Consider the following 8,288-nt stretch of genomic DNA (forward strand, 5'->3'; position numbering starts at 1 on the left):
TGGGTGGTTCAGGCAGGCTTCTTGGAGGAGGTGACAGACATATGAAGATCTGCAGAAGAAACAGCAAAAGCAACGGCTTTAGGAAGGAGGGAGCCAAAGCTTGTTTATGAAGCAGCAAGAAAACCAAGGAAGCCAGAGTAGAGTGAGGGAGGAGGAGAGTGGGGTCAAGCAGGGGGTCAGGCCACGCAGGGACTTGAAGGTCTTTGATGGGAGTTTGCATCTGGCCAAGAGGGATGGGCAGCCGGGGGGGTTTTAAGTAAAGGATACACAAAACCTGGTTTCCACTTTTAAAAGTGGGCTTTGTGGCAAGGAACATGAACTAAAAGGGGTCAAAAGTAGAGGCTGGGTATGGTGGCTCACGCCAATAATCCCAGCAGTTTGGGAGGCCAAGGCAGAAGGATCATTTGAGGCCAGAAGTTCAATACCAGCCTGGGCAACATAGTGAAACCCCGTCTCTATAAAAAAATTCAAAAATTAGGCCAGATGCACTGGCTCATGCCTGTAATCTCAGCACTTTGGGAGGCCGAGGAGGGCAGATCACCTGAGCTCGGGAGTTCAAGACCAGCCTAGGAAATATGGCAAAACCCCATCTCTACCCAAAACACAAAAATTAGCCAGGCATGGTGGCACATGCTTGTGGCCCCACGTACTCGGAAGGCTGAGGTGGGAGGATTGCTTGAGCCTGGAGGTAGAGGTTGCAGTGAGCTGAGATCATGCCACTGCACTCCATCCTGGGTGACAAAGTGAGACTCCCCTCTCAAAAAAAGAAAGAAAGAAAGAAAAAGAAAAAAAAAATTAAAAATTAGCCAGTGGTGGTGGCACACACCTGTTGTCCCAGCTACTCAGGAGGTTTAGGTGGGAGGATCGCTTGAGCCTGGAAAGTCAAGGCTGCAGGCAGCTGTGATTGCAACACTGCACTCCAGTCTGGGTAACAGAGCAAGATCCTGTCTCAAGAAAAAAAAAAAAGAAAAAGAAAAAAAGAAAAAGGGCCAGGCATGGTAGCTCACGCCTGTAATCCCAGCACTTTGGGAGGCTGAGGTAGGCGGATCACTTGAGGCCAGGAATTCGAGGCCAGCCTGGCCAACATGGTGAAACCCTGTCTCTACTAAAAATACAAAAATTAGCTGGGTGTGGTAGTGCATGCCTGTAATCCCAGCTACTTGAGAAACTGAGGCAGGAGAATCACTTGAACCCGGGAGGCGGAGGTTGCAGTGAGCCAAGATCATGCCACTGCACTCCAGCCTGGGCAACAGAGGGAGACTCCGCCTCCAAAAAAAAAAAAAAAAAAAGGAAAGAAAAGAAAGAAAGAATGAGGAACTGGTAACCTGGACAGTGGAGATGGAAGAAGAGCAGGGGTCACCAAACCACGGTCCAAGAGCCAAAATGGGCCCTTTGCCTGTTTTAGTAAATACAGTTGGTCCTTGAACAACAGGCGTTTAAACTGCACGGGTCCACTTTTTTTCTGATTTTTTTCAACCAAACACTGATTGGAAATAGAGAATTTGTGGGATGCAAAACCTGTGTATATGGAAGGTTCACTTTTCATACTCACAGGTTTCACAGGTTGACTGCAGGCCTTGAGTATGCATGAATTTGGAGATATGCAGGGGTCCTGGATCCAATCCCCCTCGGATACTGTGGGATGCCTATAAAGTCTTACTGTACACAGCCATACCCATCTGCTGATGTGCTGCCTGTTGCTGCTTTGGGGCTACGATGGCCTTGCTGAATTGTGTTGACAGAGACCGCAAGGTTGGCCGGGTGCAGTGGTTCATGCCTGTAATCCCAGCACTTTGGGAGGCTGAGATGGGCGGATCACTTGAGGTCAGGAGTTTGAGACCAGCCTGGCCAACATGGTGAAACTCCATCTTTACCCCCAAAATAAAAAAAGACAAGGACCACAGGGTCTGCACAGTCCACTTACTATCTGGCTCTTTATAGCAAAAGCTCATCCATCTCTGTTTTGGAGGAAGAGCCTATAGGGCTTGTGAAACCACTGGGTATGGAGAGTGAGACAGAGATGGAAGACTTCCCGAGTTTGAGCCATGAATAGCTGGGCTGTGCCATTTCTTGAGATAGGAATGACTTGGAGTGAGGGCCTAGGAGGGCCACTAAAAAGAGAGTTGTTATTCTGGATGTGTTAAGTTTGAGATGTCTCTTAGACATCCAAGTGGAGTTTCTTTTCTTTTTTGGAGACAAGAGTCTCACTCTGTCACCTAGGCTGGAGTGCAGTGGCGCGATCTTGGCTCACGGCAACCTCTGCCTCCTGGGTTCAAGCAATTCTCCTGCCTCAGTCTCCTGAGCTGGGACTACAGGTGCCCACCACCATGCCTGGTTAATTTTTGTATTTTTTTAATAGACACGGGGTTTCACTATGTTGGCCAGGCTGGTCTCAAACTCCTGGCCTCAGGAGATCCTTTGGGAGGCTTTGGCCTCCCAAAGTGCTGGGATTACAGGCATGAGCCACCATCACTGGTCCCAAGTGGAGTTTCTAAGGAGGCAGGAGCACAGGGGCTGGAGGAACAAATGTAGGAGTTTCTGCAAACATGCCCGCCTGGCTGTTTGTTGAAGGCAGTCTCAGGTATCTGCAAACAGTGAAGTCAAATAACCACCCCTTCTACCACAAATGTCACCTCCAGCAGACACAGGCTGATAAACACTGCCATAAAGATAAGATGTCAAGACAACTACATTAGGGCTCTCTTGATCCCATTGGCATCTCAGCCAAGAGCAAACACCAAATGTCCGAATCCCACTGAGCAATAGTGTGGAATTCAACCTCCTGCCCTGCCCCAGATGTTACTTTTATTGACAGTATATCCCTTACTACATCAAATTTCCCTGTCTTTCCTCCCCTGTTTGTTAATTTGTGATCAATTTCCAATTTCCTCTCCTTTCCTTTTTTCTTCTTCTCGCTTTCTCCCTTTCCATTTCTCCTAGCTTAGCTAGTTAAATTTCTTGTTTTCATTTTCCTAGGTAATTTTGTCTCTCCCATTTATTCTCTCTTCTCCAGGTATCCCCAGCTTCTATTCCCTCCTAGGTTTATCAGAGAATGCCCCTTCGTCCAACATCATCAGGCCACAGGCACAAGATTTAGCAGGTTCACTCTTCAGAGTCTATATGGACGTGCCAAAAACACAGCCACCTTACATCAAAGAGGAGGTATTGGAAGAAGGGTTGAGGTGGATGTGAGACGAGATGGGTGAGAATTGTCTTACTGGTTTTATTATTTCAATCATTAGACAACTGATGGCGAAAGGCCCTTGTGCCTTTTCCAATGCATCCTTTGTGTAGACACTGTGATTACATAACATATACGCTTGGCATATTTTGCAAATATTTATTGAATCATTTGATTTGACAGCCAAGATCTATGGGACCCATGCTCCCAGATGCTAGATCACAGATTGCATAAGGAAAGAACATGTGGTGTCTACAAAATCTGCAGTGTTAAAACTCTCCACTTTGGACATTATCCTGGCTTGCTTTCTATATTTCTCTTAAAAATAAAGAGAGCTGGGTACAGTGGCTCACACCTGTAATCCCAGCACTTTGGGAGGCTGAGGCAGGCGGATCACTACGTCAGGAGATCGAGACCATCCTGGCTAACACGGTGAAACCCCGTCTCTACTAAAAATACAAAAAAACTAGCCGGGCGTGGTGGTGGGCGCCTGTAGTCCCAGCTACTCAGGAGGCTGAGGCCGGAGAATGGCGTAAACCCGGGAGGCGGAGCTTGCAGTGAGCTGAGATCCGGCCACTGTACTCCAGCCTGGGCAACAGAGCCAGACTCAGTCTCAAAGAAAAAATAAAAAAATAAAGAGAGCTGGGTACAGTGGCTCACACCTGTAATCCCAGCACTTTGGGAGGCTGAGGCAGGAAGATAACTTGAGGCCAAGAGTTCAAGACCAGCCTGGACAACATAGTGAGACCCCATCTCTACAAAAAATTTAGAAATTAGCTGGACGTAGCAGTGCATTCCTATGGTCCTAGCTACTCCAGAGGCTGAGGTGGGAGGACCGCTTGGGCCTAGGAGGTCAAGGCTGCAGTGAGCTGTGATCATGCTACCGTACTCCAGTCTTAAATAAATAAATAGCAGGAGAAATCTGACTGCTCAATGTTCTGAATGAGATAAGAGTGTACCAATGGGGACTGGGCGCTGCGGCTCACGCCTGTAATACCAACACTTTGGGAGGCTGAGGCAGGCAGATCACCTGAGGTCAGGAGTTTGAGACCAGCCTGGCCAAAATGGTAAAACCCTGTCACTACTAAAAATACAAAAAAATTAGCCAGATGTGGTAGTGCACGCCAGTAGTCCCAGATACTCGGGAGGATGAGGCACAACAATCGCTTAAGCTCGGGATGAGAAGGCTGCAGTGAGCTGAGGTCATGCCAATGTTCTCCAGCCTGGGTGACAGAGTGAGACTCCGTCTCAAAAAGAAAAAAAAAAAAAAAAAGTGTGCCGATGGGTCTACAGAAACGAAAATGTCAGAATATATCCGCTGTGTTGAAAGACAGCCCTCCACCATGTAGATGCTTGGCTACCAGGCATGGCCACCCCATGTGTCATCTGCCCCTGAATCACTGGATAGCCACTCCAGCTTGGGTGCCCAAACCGACTGCAGAGACCCACCCATAGGCAGAGATCAGGAAGCAGTATGGGTACCAACCGAATGGTGCCCAGAAGTGTTTGAGCCATCTGTCTCTTCATATTCTGAAATTTTCTTTGAAGCCAATAATGTGACAATGTAGAAAGATCAAGGACTTCCAGAGCCAGGGGATCTGAAGACAGGCACCTGTGTGATCTCAGGCAGGTTGCTTGACCCTAAAGGTCATCACACAACACACATGTACTCATCCCTAAACCAGAACTAAACTATAGCAATAAGGCGAAAAGGTACCTCTTTCACTCAGGCACCTCTTAATACCCTGAGAAAAAAGGCTCTAGGTTCTCATCTCTGTCTTGCTGTCCCCAGCACAGTGCCTCGTCTGGCTGTGGAAGCTGAGTTCTTTGCCCCCGATCCGTGGTTTTGATGGTCCCAGTTGACATGCAGAAGCCAGAGGAAGGGGGTGGTGCTGTCCCAGGAGGCACAGGACAAGGAAAGGAGCCATGGAGAGGAAAAAGTTAAAGACACATTTCCTCCACGACCAGGAGCTTTTCCAGTGACCAGGCAGTCAGGTGACAGCTTCTGTCAGTGCTCAGTTCTACAGGCAGAGGAACAACAGTGGCATCTTCAGGCCAGTCAGATGAACTTGGCCAGGGAAATACAGAGGAAAGGCAGGGAACACCCTGATTTCAAAACACACACTGGACTGGGTGCGGTAGCTCACACCTGTAACATCAGGGCTTTGGGAGGCTGAGGTGGGAGGATCCCTTGAGCCCAGGAATTCGAGACCAGCCTGGGCAACACAGTAAGGCCCTGTCTTTACACAAAAATTAAAAAATTAGCCGGTCATGGTGATGTACACCTGTAATCCCAGCTACTAGGGAGGCAGAGGTGGGAGGATCGCTTGAGCCCAAGAGGTGGAAGCTTCAGTAAGCCGTGATTGCACCTGCACCTGCACTCCAGCCTGGGCAACAGTGAGACCCTGTCTCAAAACACACACACACACACTGCAGAGCTGAAAGCTGGCCAGTATGTCTTTTCTCTACCTGAGCCTACAGGTATTGTGCACAAGCACAAGAGCCATCCCATACAAAGCCCCGGGCCCCCACACTATCCCTGATATGTTGACATTTCTCCCCTTGCTGTAGGAAAAGCTTCAACCGAACTCCTATGGAGCTGGAACCTCAGTGCAGTGTATATCAGTTAGGGCTAGGGCAAACCAGGGAAACCGATTTTACCTTTCAAAGAAACAAAATTGATCAGTAAAACATTGGACAGCTCATAGAATCTCTGGGAAAGATGGGGAGGCAGGCTCAGGGGACAGGCAGGCAGGCAGGAAGGGAAACAGAACATTTAGAACTCAGCCGAGCACACTACAGGGTGATTCTGCCAAGGACATCATTGTGGGTGCCCACGGCTGCCCCAGCACCACCACCAACATTAGCAGCTGGGAGTTGCACCTGGGTTCACTGCCCTTGCTGTCCTTAGGGAGTGGATGTTGCTGGTGATACCTGTGCCACCACCAAAATGCAATCGCCCCTATCGCCTGCGATTTTCTGTGTGTGTGTGTGTGAGACAGGGTCTCCTTCTGTTGCCTAGGCTGGAATGCATGGCCCAATCATGGCTCACTGCTGCAGACCTCCACAGGCTCAAGTGATCCTCTTGCCAAGTGGCTGGGACTACAGGCCTACAGGCCCACACCACTACACCCTGCTAATTTTTTCTTTTTTTTGAGACAGAGTCTCCCTCTGTCGCTCAGGCTAGAGTGCAGTAGCTTGATCTAGGCTTACTGCAACCTCTGTCTCCCAAATTCAAGTGATTCTCCTGCCTCAGTCTCTCATCTGCTGCCTCAGCCTCCCGAGTAGCTGGGATTACAGCTGTGTGCCACCACGCCCGGCTAATTTTTGTATTTTTAGTAGAGACAGAGTTTCACCATATTGGCCAGGCTGGTGTCGAACTCCTGATTTAAAGTGATCCGCCTGCCTTGGCCTCCCAAAGTGCTGGGATTACAGGCATGAGCCACCTGGTGCGCGGCCCTTTTTTTTTTGTATTTTTTTGAAAAGACGGGGTTTGGCCATGTTGCCCAGGCTGGTCTTGAACTCCTGGGCTCAAGGGATCCACAGGCCTTGGGCTCCCAAAGTGCTGGGATTACAGGCGTGAGCCGCCGCACCCAGCGGTCACCTGCTTAACATCACTAACTCTTCGCCCAAGTCCTAGGCACTTGTGCCTGATGTGCCAGTTCCAGGCCGCAGGCTTGCACCGTAGCTATAAAGAGTCCCAGAAAAAAGATCTTGCTAGACAGCGATGAATTCCCCAAACACAGAAAGGAGACACTGCGGATGCTCATCAGCCGAATACCAGTGAGTGTCCCTTGCAGAATGGGATTAGAGACTGCAAACTGCAGGCCCGCCAACAGAGGGTGCTCTGTGGGAAATTACGTGAAAATGTAGAAAAGAGCGCGAGCCAGGAATTTAAAAATCGAGGTCCAAATACTGACTGGGTCACCTATTAGCTACGTAATTTGGGCAGGCAAACAAGCTTTTCTGTTTTTCTTTTCCTTCATAAATAGACTAGGAATATGATTCCTACCTACCTGGCATGGCGGATGTGCCCAGAAAATAAGATAATCTCGTGGACAGGCTTTGAAAACTGCACTTTTACTGAGTAAAACCCTTTGCCTCTCCGGGCCCCCGTTTCCCCATCTGCAAAGTGAGAATGATACTCCCTATGCTGCAAGGCTCTTGCGGGGTAAACTCGAATATTATAAACGCACCATTTATTTGCAGATTGAAACTCTGTGCGTCCGGAGGTGGCGGGTGGGAGAGGGAACGAGCAGGGATGCACGCGAGGCCCGGAGTTGCTGGGGCCTCAGCCTGGCCGCTGCGCACATTTCATCGTTTTGTCGACATTGGTGTAGGTGAAATCTTCCAAAATAAATAAATAAATAAATAAATAAATAAGAAGGGTCTGGGACTTAGCAGAAACAAGCCACAATCTCCAGATTCTACTATTCCTGGGCCACGTGAGGAGCGCCAACCCGTCGGGCGCTGCGTTCCCCAGGGAGTCCCGGCCTTTCGCGCCCAGCCCGCCGTCCTCCTCCGTGGCCACCAAGGTCAGGCTCTCGCAGGGAAAACGTCTTCAGGGGCTAAACGTCGATTTTAAACGAAATGGAAAACCCCCAACACGAATCAACAGCAGAGGAAAAGCAGACGCCAAACAAGGGCTCAGAACCCCTTCAGGGGCGGCGAGATAGCGCTTCCCCGGGAACAGCGACGGGCGCGGATGTCCCTCTTCCTAAAACTGCACGCGGAGTACGATCCGAGACCGAGCGGCTGCGAGCGCGCCCGAGTCTGCTCGCGGGCGCCAGGCGCGTGAAGAGCAGCGGCTGCGGCTGCGCCAAAGCCGTCAGTCCGCGGGGCCCGATCCCGACCCTTAACTCCACAGAGGAGCTCTGCTCCTAAGGGAAACGGAAGACCTCAGGCCCAGGAACGCAGCCAAGCTGGCGACCTCACCTCTCTGGCGACCTCACCTCCCCTCCAGCTTCCTTTAAGAAAACCCCGCGCAGGCCCGGCCCCACCCCTCGTCTGCCCCGCCCCGCCCCGCCCCCTCGGGAAGCAAACATGGCCCCCGGCGGGGCGGAAGCGCTTCCGCCCCCAACCAAGATGGCGGCGGGGGCGGGACTAA

At 50.4% G+C, this 8,288-nt stretch overlaps 1 protein-coding gene and 1 pseudogene across 2 annotated transcripts in view; both read right to left on the minus strand.

Annotated features, from left to right (window-relative positions):
• LOC105469096 (solute carrier family 39 member 11) overlaps positions 1 to 8,288 on the minus strand; it is a 565,539-nt gene that overhangs the window by 556,665 nt on the left and 586 nt on the right. The window lies entirely within an intron of this gene.
• LOC105469095 (DNA-directed RNA polymerase III subunit RPC10-like) overlaps positions 1 to 8,288 on the minus strand; it is a 31,334-nt pseudogene that overhangs the window by 22,483 nt on the left and 563 nt on the right.

The sequence above is a fragment of the Macaca nemestrina genome, chromosome 17 (assembly GCF_043159975.1).
Source record: "Macaca nemestrina isolate mMacNem1 chromosome 17, mMacNem.hap1, whole genome shotgun sequence".
NCBI classification, from domain to species: Eukaryota; Metazoa; Chordata; class Mammalia; order Primates; family Cercopithecidae; genus Macaca; species Macaca nemestrina.